Raw genomic sequence first — 17,459 nt, 5'->3', positions numbered from 1 at the left:
AAACAACTTCAAATTACCTATTTTTTTGTATTTTTGTATTTTCAATTTCTCAAAAATAAAAAGAAAAAGATAGATCAGGGGAACAAGGAAATAACAATGAAATTGATACAATAACAACTAAGTGATCCACATGATTAAAATTTTGTAATCCAAATATTATCAATACCACTAAATCAACATTCAAATAACGAACTCCATAAAATATATAAAGTCAGACAATTTTACACACCAACAAAAATTAATATCACCCAACCAATAATCATGCTATCAATTTAATCATCATATACCATTTACATGCACAATATGATTCATAAAATAATAAAGCATCCAAAATAACTAGTTGCTGATTCAGACAATAGAAGTTACCAGATCACGAAGAACACAACAATATAGAACACACAAGTAGATCAGAAAATCCACAAGATTAAACTTCAAAAAGTATCACAAAATCTTCTAAACTTATGAAAATCTACATAAAATCTCTAATAGAATCTCTAAAATGGACCTCAAATCATCAATTCGCAGACCCTTACAATGACCCAAATTTTACAATTTATAGAATTTATTCCTACACCTTAGGAAAGAATCATGTCTAAATTAAGGATTACAAAAAGCAAGGAGTCGCAGTTGACATGCAAGTCTCTTTCTTTGAACTCCAATTAAGTACTACTAAACTGGTACTCAAGGTTCACTTCCAAAACGGTGCTCTGGAAGTAGGTATTTCATAACATGCATAAATCTCTCCCAAAAAGGAAGTGTGAGTTACAACGACAGTTGAAGTCATAGTTGTAGTGGTGGTGATGGTAATCCAACATACAAAAATAGCATTAAAAAATGATCGGAGCCACAATCTACAAGCAAGACACTGCCTGTGAACTCCACTTAACTGTTATGAAACTAGCCCTCATTGTTTACTTCTGTAACAGTGCTCCAAAGGAAGGTACTTCGTAACATGCAAGAGTAATGCCCAAAAACCAAGTGTGACATCCAATATCAATTGAAGCTATAGTGGTTGTGGTGGTGGCACTGCTTCAACATACATTTTTCTTTTTCTAACTGCATGTTTGTCCTTTATTCCTCTTTTAGTTGTTGATGAAACATTCTATGAAAGCGGTTGGTGGTTCAACAATATACTCCATTTTGAATTGAAAAACTCTGAGCACCTCATCTATACTCTCTAGTCTTCTTCCAAGATGAGGTGGAAGGTTCCATAAGTCTAGTTCAACTGTTACGAAACTAGCGCTCATTGTTCACTTCCGTAATGGTGCTCCAGAGGAAGGTATTTTGTAACATGCAACAAAGGATACATAATCAACTTCATCATATTAGAAAAATCACAAGGGACTCCAAAATTTAAGGATTTCAAGATTCCAGGGTCTATTTATTGATGATATCAAAATTTTAGGATTCTAGGGTTCTGGGGTTCATTATTGAGGATTTTGTGATTTTAGGGTTCCAGGGTCCATTATTGAGGATTTCAGGGTTTCAGGATTTCGGGGTTCATTATTGAGGATTTCAGGATTTTGGGGTTCCGAAACAAAGAAGCAAGGCCAACAACCTATGGATTGATACAAATCATTTTTTATTGAAAGCATGAAATCTAACTCTAAACCCTAAACTATGAAAATAGGAAACAAGAAAAAATGAGAAAACAAGGACAAGGAAATGAAAGACCAACCTGGGAGAGGAAGGATGAAAGAAACACGAACAAGCAACGAGAAGATGACAACAATGACCAAGGAGAAGACACACAATGAAGACTTCGAGGTTTCAGGGTTCCACTTAACTATCACGAAACTAGCGCTCACCGTTCACTTCCGTGATAGTGCCCCAGAGGCAGGTATTTCATAACATGTAAAAATGATACAAAATAGAAGCAACACTTGAGGTTCCAAAGTGCAAATGAAATGGAGACATGAAGAAAACAAAGCGAAGCAAATAGGGGGGCCCCCAGCTTGAGAAGTGAAAAGTTGGGGTGTGTTATGTAGGGCATAACACCTCTCTAATTAATTAATTGATAATTATGAATCAATTAATTAATTGGATTTGACCCCTTCTATTAAATACATTAAATTTACAATTTGATTATTTAATTCATGTTGACTTTTCCTCTTAAATGCTCTCATAGAATTAATTAATTTAATCAATTAATTCTATTTTTATTCACATGCCTCCTAACTTTAACCCTTTCATTACCCTAATATGCCTAATTAACCAAGCATTTTGGTCAACCTTATCCCTTCGCCCTCACCATATGTGTGCATATTCCCAAAATATCTTGAATTTCCTAAAATTGGGGAAATATCTTTGAATTTGGGGGAAATATCCAAAATATCCTAAAATATGGAAAATCTCCATATTTGGAATGGAACCTTCTTATTTAGGTGTCTTTCTCCCAAATAGGCATGTGTCCTCAGAGACATATGCCATTCCTTCCAATGACACTTGTCCTTCTCAAGGACACATGCGATTTCCATCCATGAAACTTTCTCTTTTCAGGGACATGTCTTATTCTCATGCCTTCCCATCTCCCATTCTAGCCTATTTAATCACCTCATTTTCGTTCTAAATCCATGCACTTTCATTTGTAATGCATAATTCTTTACTGACCTTTTTTCACATCCATTAAGCATCTTACATCCATCTTGTATCTCATTTTTATCTTAATGTTTATCTTGCATTCACTATCATGGAGGGAAATCGAGCATCTACAACATAGCAAGCACACATCAAATCAGGGGAGTATTAAATCAAAAGATAAATCTAGACTTCATGTTTTATTTTCTCTTATTATGTTTATCTAGTTTTTTTCCTTTTTAGCATCCTAATCTTGAGTGTGGTCAAAATATGTATTTGCTTGATTGTTAATTTCATCTTTTCAATCTCTTTACTTTTACATTCACAATTTCTTGCATACATTTCTAGCACACCCAGTGGGACACACTTCGCAAGTTCAATCTCATATTTTATGTTGTTTTAGTGTGTTTTTTGGCAGATTTTTCATACTTGCAGGCAAAAATGTGATAATTCAGGTGGATTTCTGCCTTCGTGGAGGTCCTTTTTAATGAAATTTTTATTTACAAAAATGACATGATTTCTTGTACAAATGACAGTATTGAGTGGAGAAACAACGAGAATGTGTTCTCACTGTCTTGTGGTAGGTATAAATTTTTTGTGTTTTTAAGTTTTGGGTTTTGTGTGTTTTGTAAAAGTTAATCTCTAGTTAAATAGCAGGATTGCTTTAAGAACTAGCAGAATTGCTTTAAGAAATAGTAGTATTTTTTTTTTTTGGTTTTGTATTTTCTACCAAAATATTTTCATCAGTTAAATAGCAATATTGCTTGCAAAAATGATGAGTTTTCTTTTTGAAATGGTGAGATCACTCGTGTTTTATTTTGTGTCATTTTTTCAAATTATTTTTTTCTCATCTTATCGCTAACTCACCAATCTGTTGTTGTTTTCTAGTTTTTGGCTAACATTTGGTGTAGGTTTGATAGTAGAAGAGCCCAAATATGTGAAACACTAACTTGTTTGTAGTAGGACCTCTAAAGAGGGGTTCACTTTAAAAAAAAAACTTTTGGGATAAAATGAATCACGTGTCTTCTTTTAGTTAGTAAACACTTCAATTTCGTAAGTGAATGAACTTTCTATTCTATGTTTGGCATACTTGTGCATGTGAGTGGACCTACTGGTAACACACACTATCCTCTCTCCTAGATTTCATGGTCTTGGGTGCAAGAGAAAAGTATTAGCGACACTCAAATCTTTATTTTTATTAGAGGGCTTGCCTCTTGGGAAGCCGTTAAGGATAGGTGAGAGGGAATAAACCAAGTGGTGCTTTCTTTCAGTCCACTATATAATTATTCATGATTTTTGCAAAAGCCATAATCAACTGGTTTAGTTAAATTATACTGATGGTTTCCCTCAATATCTACATGCAAATACCTTTGTGGTCTTGATAGAAGTAAAAATCCCCTGGTGCTTGTGTGGCAAATGCATAAAAACCCGTGTTCTACAGGCTGGGGTATCTCTTAATGAGCTAGCCATTGCATATATAGCCACCAAATTTAACCCAAAAAGTTCCCCCACTATGAACCAATATTTTTAGTAGCCCAAAACCTTTGATACTTGTTGGTGCAAGAGGTCGAATCTCTGAATCTGCCCTAATCCGTACCTTACATTGTTGAGACAAGTGTCCCTCAATTCACAAGATCTTCAAATCTTTGACGTATGAGATTTTGGTGTTCCTGAGAAGTGTGTTCCATGGTGGGGGATCCAATGCCATTGAAATCTCTTTCTGTCTTCCTTGTTTAGGTATTTGGAGAAATCCAAGTGGGGATTTAGCAAGTAGTATCAAATTTCCAGCCTAGGAATTACATGTTTGCAACTGCATTTTGTTTCATTCATATCAGTAATTGTAAACACGGGCTAATTTAGGCCCTCATTATCTCAGTTGAGCCAAATACCTTGTATTTATGCTTGATGTTCTTTTATACTAATCACATCATTTGCCAAAAATCAAGTCCAAAAGTCACCCGGAAATAGTGAGTTTATAATCCAAAAAATCTTCATGTTCATCACTTTACCTAGTCTAAAAAAACAATATTGTGCTCAACAGTTGTATGAACGCTCTATTTCCCCATAGTTTTCTACCCAGTCTAAAACAATTGGATTGTGCTCAATAGTAGCAGGAATACTTTGTTTCCCCATAGTTTGCTACCCAGTCTTAAGTAGCATGATTTTGCCCATAAGCAACAAGATTGCTTTACGTGTTTCAATTTTGGTCTTTTAGAAACTGCAAGATCACTTATAGAAACCACAAGATCACCTATATAAATGATGATATTTCCCTATGAAGTGGTCGGATTATATCTTGTCTTGTTTCTCTGTCCAAATTTTCCAAACACAAGTTTGTTAGTTTCTTTCAATAGGTTTGCTAATCATCCAAGCTTGGTTAATATCTATTTGTGTTGTTATTATTGCTTACCAAGGTCTTCATTTATTCCATAATTTTTATCAATGTTAGTATTTGCATGAAGATTACATTAATGAAGTTTAAGTGCTATCATTGATGTCAATTGTAACCGGTAATAGAGTTGTATTGCAACCGGTAGTTGAGAAGTGAAGGAAACCGATATTACTATTGAAGTAGAGAGATCAATCTGTAACCCTACTTGTTGATATGCCAAACCCTAACTGATGGAGCTTGGTGAATCGGTTGTGTTGATCTATGATCAAATGGTGATCAGAGATGATTATGCCACGTATGCATGATGCATGTGATGAGTTTAGAGTGGTTCTTGGTGTGTAGAGATAACAATTTTATCTTGGGAATGAACAAGCACATTGCATGAAGTAGAAACTGCGTGATGAGTTACATGATTCGATGAGTGGTGATCAAGGAGTGGTCGAGGTTGTCTTGTACAATGTGCTGATGATTTCTATGTGATCTAATGGTCATGTTTGAACCGATTTGTTTGTAATCTCTATGAGATCTTAGGTTTTGTGATGTCTTACCGACCTATTGTTTTGCTTATAAGGTCGATGAGTTGTTTTGTAGTAGTGTTGGAAATTTTGGTTGTGTTAGTGTGATTGATTACCGAACCAGAAGGAGTATCTATAGAATGTTTGAAGGCATATAGGAGAATGAATAGGATCTGATCAAGCAAAGTAGTGCTATTACCAGCTCAGCAAGACCCTCTCGTTCTCTAACAATTACAATAGTTAAATCCCTTAATTGGGTAAGCTTTAACATGATTAGTGTTTTCTAAATCCTCTAACCAAGTGATACATTAGTTTATATTTCAAATCCTCTATTGAGGTTACTCTTTATAGGGTATTGTAGTCAATCCCTTAACCCGGTGGTCCTTAACCATATTTGTTCCTAACCAAATATTTTTTTAAAGATTCTAATAAGGATTGGCTCCTAATAGGGAAAAGTTTAGAAGAGTTCATAATACTTGTGGGTATTCATCCCCACTATGGTTTTTCCCATTTGGGTTTCCACATCCAAAATCATTGTGTCAAGGGGTGAATAGTTTTTGTGGTTATGTTTTGACATGGTTAATTTGTTTAATTGGTAAAGTCACTTAGATATGTTAGGATGATTGTAAGCGATCTGAAAAGTGCTTTTACTAATGTTAGCAAAGTGTTTTGATATTTTGGTTAAATGGTTTGAGAGTTTTAGATCTATTGCACTATTATTTTTGTTATGCTAGTCAATCGGTAAACTTGATAGTGCAGTTGTAGTTTATTGTTCAATGTTTGAACCAGTTAGTTCAGTGATTGATTTATGAGTTGGGTTTTGAGATTGGTAAAAGTTTAGTTTATTTTCTATCTATTGATTGACTCCCCCCTCTTAGTAGTTGACCAGATCATTATTAATTCATCATATCGTCAATTGGTATCAGAGCGTTTCAAGTCCTCTAGTGTCTAAGCCTAACAACTTGAGGTAAAGATCTAGAAGAACATCATGAAGAAAGAAGGTCCAAAGTTAAATAGGGAAAACTATAGAATCTGGAGTGATAGGATGAAGATCTATATCAAAATCTTAGGAAGTCAATATTGGGAACATGTTGCTATCAAGTATACCTTGCCTAGTGGGATTCTGTCAAATTACCAAAAGGAGCAATAGGAGAATAATCAAGCATTGGAGGCCATTATTAGTTCCTTGTCCGATTCAGAGAATGTTGATGTCCATGGTTTGGAGACTACTTATGATGTGTGGAGGAAACTTGAGGATATCTATAGCGGTGATGAGCATGTGAATATTGCCAAACAAGAGAGTCTGAGAGGTAAATTTGATGACGCAGATGGCTGAAGGTGAGAATATTCAACAACATGGCTAGAGGATCAAGGAGATATTTGGTGAGATCAAAGGTGCTAGTGGTAAAGTGGAGGACACCATAGTGGTTATCAAGCTATTGAGAACCCTTCTACCGGTCTACACTATCCGAGTTGCAGCCATTTAGGAACTAAAGTCTATTGATAAAACAAAGGTAACTCTTGATTTTGTCATTGGTAAACTAATTGCATTTGAATTAAATGGTTATGATGGTAGTGCTTATAAATTTGAATCTTCATTTAGAGCTTTAGTTTCTAATCCATCGGTGAGGAAAAGCAGAGAAGCTAGTTAGAGTTATGAGTCTAGATCCAACAGAGAAGTTGATGATGAAGAGAGTCTGATCGAGCTTGAAGCATTGTTGGTGAAGAGGTTACCCAGAGGTACTGGTAAGTACTAAGGTAAATTACCTTTGAAGTGTTTTGCATGTAACCAGATTGGACAGATTGCAGCTAATGTCCAAATGGAGACATTGAGCATAAACGAGAGAAGTATAAGAAGTACAAAGGAAAAGGTAAAAGAGATTGCCTCATTGCAGTTGATGGAGCATTCATAGATAAGAAATCTGAGGGAGATGCAAATGAGGACATTCTCTTAGTTTCCATTAAAGAGGAGACATCAGATAAAAAAGCATTAGTCTCTCATATGGATAGTTCTGATGATTGGATTATAGACAGTGGTTGTTCACACCACATGACCAGTGATCGAAGTAAGTTTCTTGCTTTGAATGAATTTGATGGAGGTGTTGTGAGATTTGGAAATGACTCACCCTACATGGTAAAAGGAAAGGGAACCATTTCTCTTAAAGGAAAGAGTAGTGCAGATGATGTCTATTGGGTTGAAGGATTGAAACACAATCTTTTGAGTGTTCTTCAACTCAATGACGAGGTTATCCATTGGAATTCAAGAATGGAATGTGAAAAATATATGGGAGCAAAGGTGAGCTGATTGCAACCAGCAAGCAGACAAAAGGTAACTTGTTTCACCTAAATCCTAAAGTCAACAATTGTTTAATTGATAAAGTTGATGATAGTTGGCTTTGGCATAAGATATTTTGTCATATAAATTTTGATAGCATTTTCAAAGTAAGTCCAAATAGGTAAGAGGTTTTCCTCAGTTGGACAAACTAGTGAATACTCTGCGTAAGGAATGCCATAGGGAAGATAACATCCTCAATGTTTAAGAGAAAATCTTTCTCAGCAGAACATTTGCTAGATTTGGTTCATACAGACCTTCGTGGACCAATAAGGACTAGGAGTATTCAAGGTGATTGGTATTTTATGATCTTCACTGATGATTTCTCAAGAATGATGTGGGTCACATTCTTGAAGGAAAAAATAGAAGCCTTTAGCAAGTTCAATTCATTCAGGGCCTTAGATGAAAAGGAAAGTAGAAAGAAGATAAAGTGCTTAAGAACTGATCAAGGTGGTGAATTTACTTCAGAGGAATTCACTAGATAATGTGAAGACAATTGAATTAAGAGGCAACTTTCTGCACCTAAGGCACCATAACAGAATGGCATTATAGAGAGGAAGAACCGATCAGTTGTTGAAGCTGCTAGAACTATGCTAATACAAGGAGGTGTTGCTAAAACTTTCTGGAGAGAAGCTGTCAGCACATCTGTCTACACAATGAACCAGATATTGGTTAAAAGATGCAAGGATAAAACTCCTTATGAATACTGGTATGGTAGGTCACCTAATGTTAGTTACTTTAAGATTTTTGGCAGTAAATATTTTATCAAGAGAGGTGACTATGCTGGTAAGTTTGATGCTAAGAGTGATAAAGGCATATTTCTTGGTTATTCCACCAAGAGCAAAGCCTACATATGTTACAACAACCGGACAAAGAAAATCATTGAAAGTGTTGATGTCTGAGTGGATGAGTGTCTTGAAGATATAGGAGAAACCAGTGAGGAGAAGAAGGAAGATGAACCTTACATTCTGATTTTGGAACCAGAATCGGTGAAGCTAGAAGTTGGTGAAATGAATGTTGCAGTACCAGTTCAACTGGAACACGTAGATTCTGCAGAAGATGAATATAGTGAGGAAGAAGAACTTGAAGATAATGATCATGTTATTCCAAGGTATGTAAGAATCAATCATAATCCTGATTAGATTATTGGAGATAAAGATGTTGGTGTGTTAACTAGAAGAAGAATTAGAGAGAATTCTTGTATGATCTCCACTATTGAGCCTAGAACAACAAAGGAAGCCTTTGGTGATGATCACTGGATCAAAGCTATGGAAGAAGAGCTTGACCCGATTGAGAAGAACAATACATGGACCCTAGTACCCACAATGACGAACAAAAATGTAATAGGTACTAAATGAAAATGGAGTAGTAGTCAGAAACAAAGCCAAATTGGTATGCAAAGGTTATGCTTAGGAAGAAGAAGAAGGCTATGGTGAGACATTTGCACCAGTTGTTATATTGGAAGGTGTTAGGATTCTACTTGCATTTGCAGGATATAGGGGATTTAAAGTATATCAGATGGATGTGAAGTCAACATTTCTATATAGAATATTGGAAGAGGAAGTCTACTTTGAACAATCAGATGGTTATGCTTTGACTGATGCAAATGATATGGTGTGTAAACTACACAAGGAACTATAAGGTTTGAAGCAAGCACCAAGAACATGGTATGAAATACTACATTCACACTTGTTGAAGATAGGTTTTCAGAGAACTAGTGAAGACAACAATATATATCTCAAGACTAGAGGAGATAAGATACTGGTTAGTGAGGTATTTGTGGATGATATTATTTTTGAAGGTAATTATGACATGAGTGATGACTTAAAAAATGAGATGAAAATTGAATTTGAGATGTCTCTTGTAGGAGAGATAAAATTCTTCATAGGTTTTCAAATTCAATAGATGAAGAATGGTATCTTTATCACATAGTCCAAATATGTGAAAGAGGTATTGAAGACATTTGGAATGGGAGACTGTAAACCAGTTGGGACACCAATGGTTACATGCTCTAAACTATCTAAGGAGGATGATTCTGCATCCGTTGATGAAAAGGAGTACAGGTCTATGATAGGGAAACTACATTATGTTGTTCACAATAGAACAAATATTGCTCATGCGGTTGGATTAGTTGCCAGATTTCAGAAGAAATCGAAGGAGACACACATGGTAGAAACTAAAAGGATATTCAAATATTTGAAAGGTACTATTGATTATGGTATCCATATGCATGTAAATTTGATTTGAAAGTCTATATAGATGCAGATTGGGAAGGAAAGGTTGATGACAAAAAGAGTACAACTGGAGGTGCATTCTTTCTTGGAGGAAGGCTCATATTTTAGAGTAACAAGAAGTAGAGTTGTATATCACAGTCCACTGCTGAAGCTGAATATGTTGTAGCGTATATGAATTGTACCAAGGCAAGCTAGATGAAACACATTCTGGAAGGTTTTAAGTTGAAGATCACAAAACCGGTAAGTATTTTCTGTGATAACACCAGTGCAATAAATATTTCAAAGATCATGGTGTTGCATGCTAGAACCAAGCATATTGAGATGAAATATCATTTCTTGAGAGAGAAAGTTTAGAGTAAATATGTGTTACTAGAGCATGTATCTATTAAGGAACAATTAGCAGATATCTTTACTAAACCTCTACCTAAGACTGCTTTTGAGTATCTTAGAGGTTAGGTAGGGGTTGTGCCCCTACATGAGGTCAGTTGAAAAGATGTGGAAGACATCAGTCCTGGATCTTATTGAAGATCTTGAAGCATGATTGGTGTAGAGTGGAGCTATTCCACAGGGGGAGCAACAAGCTGCAGATCATTGTTGCAGAATGGTAAAGTATGACACTGCATGTTTTACTTTCACTTTGGCATTGTTGTCAAAGGGGGAGAAGAACTGTATGATTAAGGGGGAGAAGAATTGTATGATTGATAGAGAGAAGAACTATGGCTAGTTAGTAGCTAAAGACATAGAGATACAATTGAAGGAGGGTACAAGGTAAAATATAAACCAGGATTCCTATACCTATGTATGTGCATTACTCTCAATCATCACAAACAAAGGGTATTGATATTTGTATTGCCATCAATGCCAAAGGGGGAGATAGTTGGAATTTGCATAAAGATTTCATTAATGAAGTTTAAGTGTTGTCATTGATGTCAATTGTATCCGATAATGGAGTTGTATGGTAACTGGTAGTTGAGAAGTGAAGGAAACTGGTATTACTATTGAAGCAGAGAGATCAACCAATAACCCTACATGTTGATATGCCAAACCCTAACTAATGGAGCTTGGTGAATCAATTGTGCTCATCTATGATCAAATGGTGACCAGAGATAATTATGCCATGTATGCATGATGCATGTGATGAGTTTCAAGTGGTTCTTGGTGTGTAGAGATAATTGTTTTATCTTGGGAATGAGTGAGCACATTGCATGAATTAGAAACCATGTGATGAGTTACAAGATTCGATGAACAGTGATCAAGGAGCGGTTGAGGTTGTCTTGTACAATGTGCTAATGATTTCTATGTGGTCTAACGGTCATGTTTGAATTGATTTGTTTGTAATCTCTATGAGATCTTAGGTTTTGTGATGTGTTACTAACCTATTAATCTTTCAGTCAAATTAAATATTTTAATCCAACCATCAAATCTTCCAGTTTATCAAATCAAATCAAATGTTGACCCATTTGTCACCTTTGGTCTCACATCCTAAATTAAAAAATCTACATCCCTTTCTTAGCGACTATTATCACCAACTCTTTGACTATATCGAGTTTAGGGCTTAGTTTTACATTATTGTGGTCTTGTCACCTCGAGCTAGAGGTCTACTCCATGTTGATTCATCTTGTTGCTTGAGTGTATCCTCTTGAGTATTTTTTAAGTCATGTTGTTTGATTGGATTTACCCATTTGCAATTTGAGTCCCAAATTGTCCTATCAATTATCTCATTTACCATCCCGCCAATCAATCAATTAACCAAAATCCTTGGCTTTAGCTTACTTCATTCATGTCACCACTCGATCCTAATCTAGATGAGATGGAACAACAATATTCTTGGTTAGGAGTAGGGACATTTACCCACAACTAAATCTTGATTTGGGTGATAATCCTATTGTATCAAAAAGCGTCCCTGTCAGTTTTGATCCACTTAATCCAGTTGTCTCTAAAGAGACTATGGTTAATCAACTAGATGAGATTGATGTCCCATCAATTCTTCTCAAATCTAGATAATGCTCAAATCATGGATGAAATCATCAAAAGTCACAAAAATCTAATCTTTGCTAATACATGGTTGCCCTATGTATGACCATTGTGTCACTTGATATGCCTATGATTGCTAATTTAGAAGGGTTGCCTCGATAGAAAGTACCTTCAGAAAAATCCTGGTTAGTGCCACTTTCAATCCAAACTTCAATAATGCCACCACAACAAAGTATCCCACTTGCATCTATGGGATTACGACCTTTGGGTATGATGAAAGGATATAATCAACCTTTCTATGATGTTTTGTTAGGTCTTATGTCATCTCCAACCTTAGGGGGAGTTATTTACAATGTACCATCCATTGCACCATCTATGCAACTTCTTACTTCAATTACCACATTTTCTCAAATGCCCATGACTTCTAGTGTAGTCCATACTACTTGTTTTATCAATCTAGTCACAAAACCATTGAATTTACCTTCTACACAAACACCCACATGGACCATAGGAATGCTATGTTATCCTTCACCACCTGTTACATAGGCCATGATTGGGAGCATGAGTTATATAGTGCCAACATCATCCATGTCTACACCTATACAATCTATGCTACAGAGTGTTACTACATTTCAACGTCAGCCTCATATGACCACAACACCTATTGTCTCACAACCATGATTTAGTTATTTGCAAGTGTCATATTCATTTTATATTGTTCCAAGAATTTAATAGTTATTAGGTGATATTAGTCAAAATCCTCCATTGTATAATACCCAACAACCTAATGTGTCACATTCTAGTTAGGTATTTATTTACAAGGTGGTATTCTTCAAATTCAACAACCTCAAAATGTGTAGTATCAACAGTAATATATTCCTTCGCAATAGAATGTGGCTACTTACTCACGACCACCTTAATATGAACAACTTCCACCTTTTTTTCAACAAAATGTTCCTATTTGTCCAAATATGACATGCTATCAATATCCATAACAACAAACAAGTTATGTTCAACCATCTCAAATGGCATATCAAACACCACTTTATCAATCGGGATACACCATCTCTTGAGTAGTTTCTAATCAACACTGAATGGGGAGAAATGAAGATAAATCTTAAAATTTTACAAGAGTAATTATGAGAAAGTCTTCAAATTTGATGAGCTTTGCCAAAACCCATTTGATAAGTCAATAACATCATGTCATGCCCCAAACATTTTAAAACTCCAAAATTTGATAAATACAAGAGGAAAGGTGATCCATGTAATCACATCAAGGAATTCTATATGACTTGTCAAGAGGTTTCTTATTGTGATAACTATCTCCTACAATTGTTTCCCAAGAGTCTTAGTGGCTCATCTCAAGAATGGATTTCTAAGCTGCCTTTGTTGGATATTGCTGCTGCTAGGATATGTTGTTGTCATTGATGACAACATATTCCTATGTTTTGGTGTTGCAGAGAGATGTTTGGTGTTTTGTTGATTGCAGTGAGTTGATCTAGTTGGTTTATCTATTTTGGACGCTGAAATACTTAATTCCTTATTGGTTTGAGTGATCCAGAAGTTTACTTGATCATATCATTTGAGTTGGTTTTAGGTTTGGTCTTTTCATTCAGTGGCAGGCTAAGTTTGGTATTTGATCCATTCTCCTCTGGTATGATCATATCTTTGGTTGCGGATTTGGGAAAGTGTTTGGGATGTTTGTGTATATCTTCATTTCAGATGGCTTGTGATTTGGTGCTCTGGAAGCTATCTTTCTTATCTGAGTTGTTGCTATTATGTGTTCTTGAGTGTTAGCATGTTGATCGATGTAGATTTGAATAAGTGGTATTGGTGCATCTATTGCAGATGGTTCTAATGTGCTTGTTGGCATTTCCTAATCATTCCCTATTTGTCTTGGTGGTCCACATTGATTATTGTATGAGTTCTTAATGATATTTTTGGTCTGGTGACATTCTTCATTTTATGCCTATTTCGGTGGTGTAATGTGTTACAGTTGGTCTTGGTGATATTTACAGTGGTGATAAGTGTTTGGAGATTTGATTTAGCTCCATGTTATGCTATCTATGTCATTGTATTGGTCTGGTGGTTGATTTATGTATCAGGTGATATAAATTTATAATTAGGTGTTAAGGGTTTGGCCAACCTTATAGTCAAGGTTGATGATTTGTATAAATGGGTGTAGTATTCATGTAATTTGGGTGTAGTTGTTGTGTCTGCGTCATCAAAGAGTGGTGTATATGCCAAAAAAATAATTTATCCTTTGGTGTGGTATATTGAGCAGATATTGGTAAAGGGAAGACAAATGAACTTAACCAGAACTGTCATCGGGCATTAGCAGACGCTATCTTTGCAGTTCATTCTTTCTGGATTGTAGTCTGATAATTATTGTAAGGTAGTAAACCTTTCTTGAGGGTTGGAGCCTTTTGGGTCATTGTAATTTGAGTAGTGAGCTCTAGGTAGTGTGCTTGAATGCATGTGCATTCCCCATTGTAATATTTACACATATTACTGCAGAGTATCATCTTATTGTGGGTAGGTTCCCACCATGGTTTTTCTCTTAATCGGGTTTTCCACGTCAAAAATATTGGTGTTATGAGTGTTGCTATTACTTCTGTTATCTTTCTTTTTGCTGCAATTAATTAGATCTGAGATTGTGCCTAATTGGTTTAATTTGGTGAAAATTGATTCACCCCCTCTTAGTTTTCCTTCCTTGATGTTGCCAACAAGTGGTATCAGAGCTAGATTCTCTAGAAGTAGCTTAATGGCTTGAGTAGATCTGGGATGGAAACCTATGTGTTTAAGAAGTAGAGTCCAAGATTTGATGGAAACAATTATACTGTATGGAAGGACTAGATGGAAGTTCATTTGAAGTGTCTTGGTGAAGATTATTGGAAAATTACAAAGAATGTCTACAATGTTCCTCCGAAAGGACTGGTTACTGTTGATGAAATCAAGAAAGATGAACATAACATAAGGGCTAAGGAAGTGTTGCTGAGTGCTTTGACTGATTTAGAGATGACTAATGTGATGGGGCTTTAGACTGTACATGAGATATGAAAAAAGCTAGAGGTCTTGTATGAAGGATATGCACAAGTTACATTTTGAAGAGAAAATATGAGACATTGAAGATGGGAGAAGATGAAAAAAATAACTTCCTTTATGGATAAAGTGAATGAGCTTATTATGAACATTAGATGTGCCAATGGAACTCTTGAGGAAGATGAGATTGTTGCTAAGGTGTTGAGATCCTTGCCTTCTTCTTATCAAGCTAAAGTTGCTCCTATTGATGAGATCTAGAGTGCGACTACCATGACAGGAGATATGTTGGTTGGTAAGCTAGCTGCATTTGAGTTGAGCAAATATGGAGAATCACATGGTAAATTTGAGACTGCATTTAAATACTTTGTATTTGGGAAGCAACTGTATTATCCGGGAGAGACTTATTCTAGGGTTTCAAGATATGAGAGAGAGATGAGAGAGATATAAGAGTAGGAGAAAGAGTTGGATGAGCTTCAAGCACTTATTTCTCAAAGCTTTCCTAAGGGAGTCAGTAAGTATGATGGAAAGTTACCTTTGAAATGTTTCTCTTGAAATAAGATAGGACATTTTTCTTCTAGGTGTCCTAAAAGAATGTGTAGGTATGATAAGCATGATAAACCCTACAAGCCCTACCAGAAGTACAAAAATAAGAAGAGATGATAATATGTTGCTGATGAAGGTGTGATAAATGAGGAATCAGACAATGGGAATTCATGAGATGAATTTGTTTTTATTATTATCAAAGAAGATGTTCCGATACCAGTGAATCCTACAAGCTGCATTGTTGAGGAGAAAGCTTTGGCTACTAAGATTGAAGAGAAAGATGAATGGGTAATTGACAGTGGTTGTTGACATCATATGATAGGTGATAAAAGCAAATTTGTGAGTATGCAAAGTTATGATGGTGGTATAGTAAGATTTGGTGATGATAAAGCTTGTGTGATTCATGGTAGAGGTTCTATATCTTTTGATGGTAACAATAATACTGATTATATCTTATATGTTAAAGGTTTAAAGCATAACCTTTTGAGTATTGTATAGATGGTTGATAAGGGATATGATTTGCAATTCAAGAATGGTAAATGCAAGCTTTTTAATGCCTCCGGTGTAAAGATTGCAACATGGACTCAAACTAAAGGTACTATCTTTCACTTGAATGCCAGTGAGAGAAGTTGTTTGATTGATCAAATAGATGAAAGTTGGTTGTGGCATAGGAGGATGTGTCATGTTAATTTTAACTGTATGATAAGGATAAGCTCTACTTAGGATATTAGAGATTTGCCTAATATTGTGAAGCCTTCTAATCCGATATGTAAACAATGTCAGTTGGGAAAGCAAACAAGAACATCATTTAAAAGCAAGTTGTATACATCTAATGGACTGTTGGATCTTGTGCATACTAACTAATGTAGTCCTACTAGAGTGAGAATCATGTAGGGTGATAGGTATTTCATGTTGCTAATTGATGACTACTCTAGAATGATGTGGGGGACTTTTCTAAGGGAAAAATCAAAAGCATTGGAGAAATTCAAGATATTCAAAGAAAAGGTGGAAACTGAGACTGGATTGAAGCTGAAGTGTTCGAGATCTGATAGAGGAGGAGAATTTACATCGAGAGAGTTTGATACATTTTGTGAGAGGAATGGAATTAGAAGACAATTATCTAGTCCTAGAACCCCTTAGCAGAATGGAGTTGTTGAAAGGAAGAACATAACAATCTTGGATGCTACTAGAACAATGCTGATTGAAGGAAACGTTGTGTAAACTTTTTGCAAGGAAGTTGTTAGCACCGTTGTTTACACATTCAACTAGGTGAATATAAAAGGTGATTCTAGTAAGACTCCTTATGAGCTATGGTTTGGTCATGTTCCTAAAGTTAGATATTTTAGAGTTTTTGGAAGCAAATGTTATATCAAAATAGATAGGGATATACGAAATTTTGATGCAAGATGTGATGAAGGAATCTTATTGAGATATTCTACTAAGAGAAAGGCTTATTGGTGTTATAATAAGAGGTTGAAGAAAATAGTGGAAAGTGTAAATGTGAAGTTTTATGAATGTTTTGAAAAGAAGATTAGAGCATGTAGATATGAGATTGATGATTAGGATATTGTTTCTAAGCCTACACAGACTGAGATCTTGAAGCGGATTAATCCGGTAGAGACAACTAATTTGGATATTGCTACTATCGATGAAGAAGTTCAAGAGCCTCAGAATCATAATAATTTGAAGACTCTGAGGTATTTGAAACTAAATCATTCTCATAATTAGATTATTGGTGATAAAAACAAGGGTGAAATGACCAAGAGATGAATTGTTGTTGTAGAGATATGCCTGATTTCTAAAATTGAACCTAAAGATGTTGTTGAAGCATGTAAGGATGAGAATTAGAT

The sequence above is a fragment of the Cryptomeria japonica genome, chromosome 4 (assembly GCF_030272615.1).
Source record: "Cryptomeria japonica chromosome 4, Sugi_1.0, whole genome shotgun sequence".
NCBI lineage: Eukaryota > Viridiplantae > Streptophyta > Pinopsida > Cupressales > Cupressaceae > Cryptomeria > Cryptomeria japonica.
The sequence above is the reverse complement of the archived record's forward strand: the minus strand, read 5'-3'. Positions refer to the sequence as shown.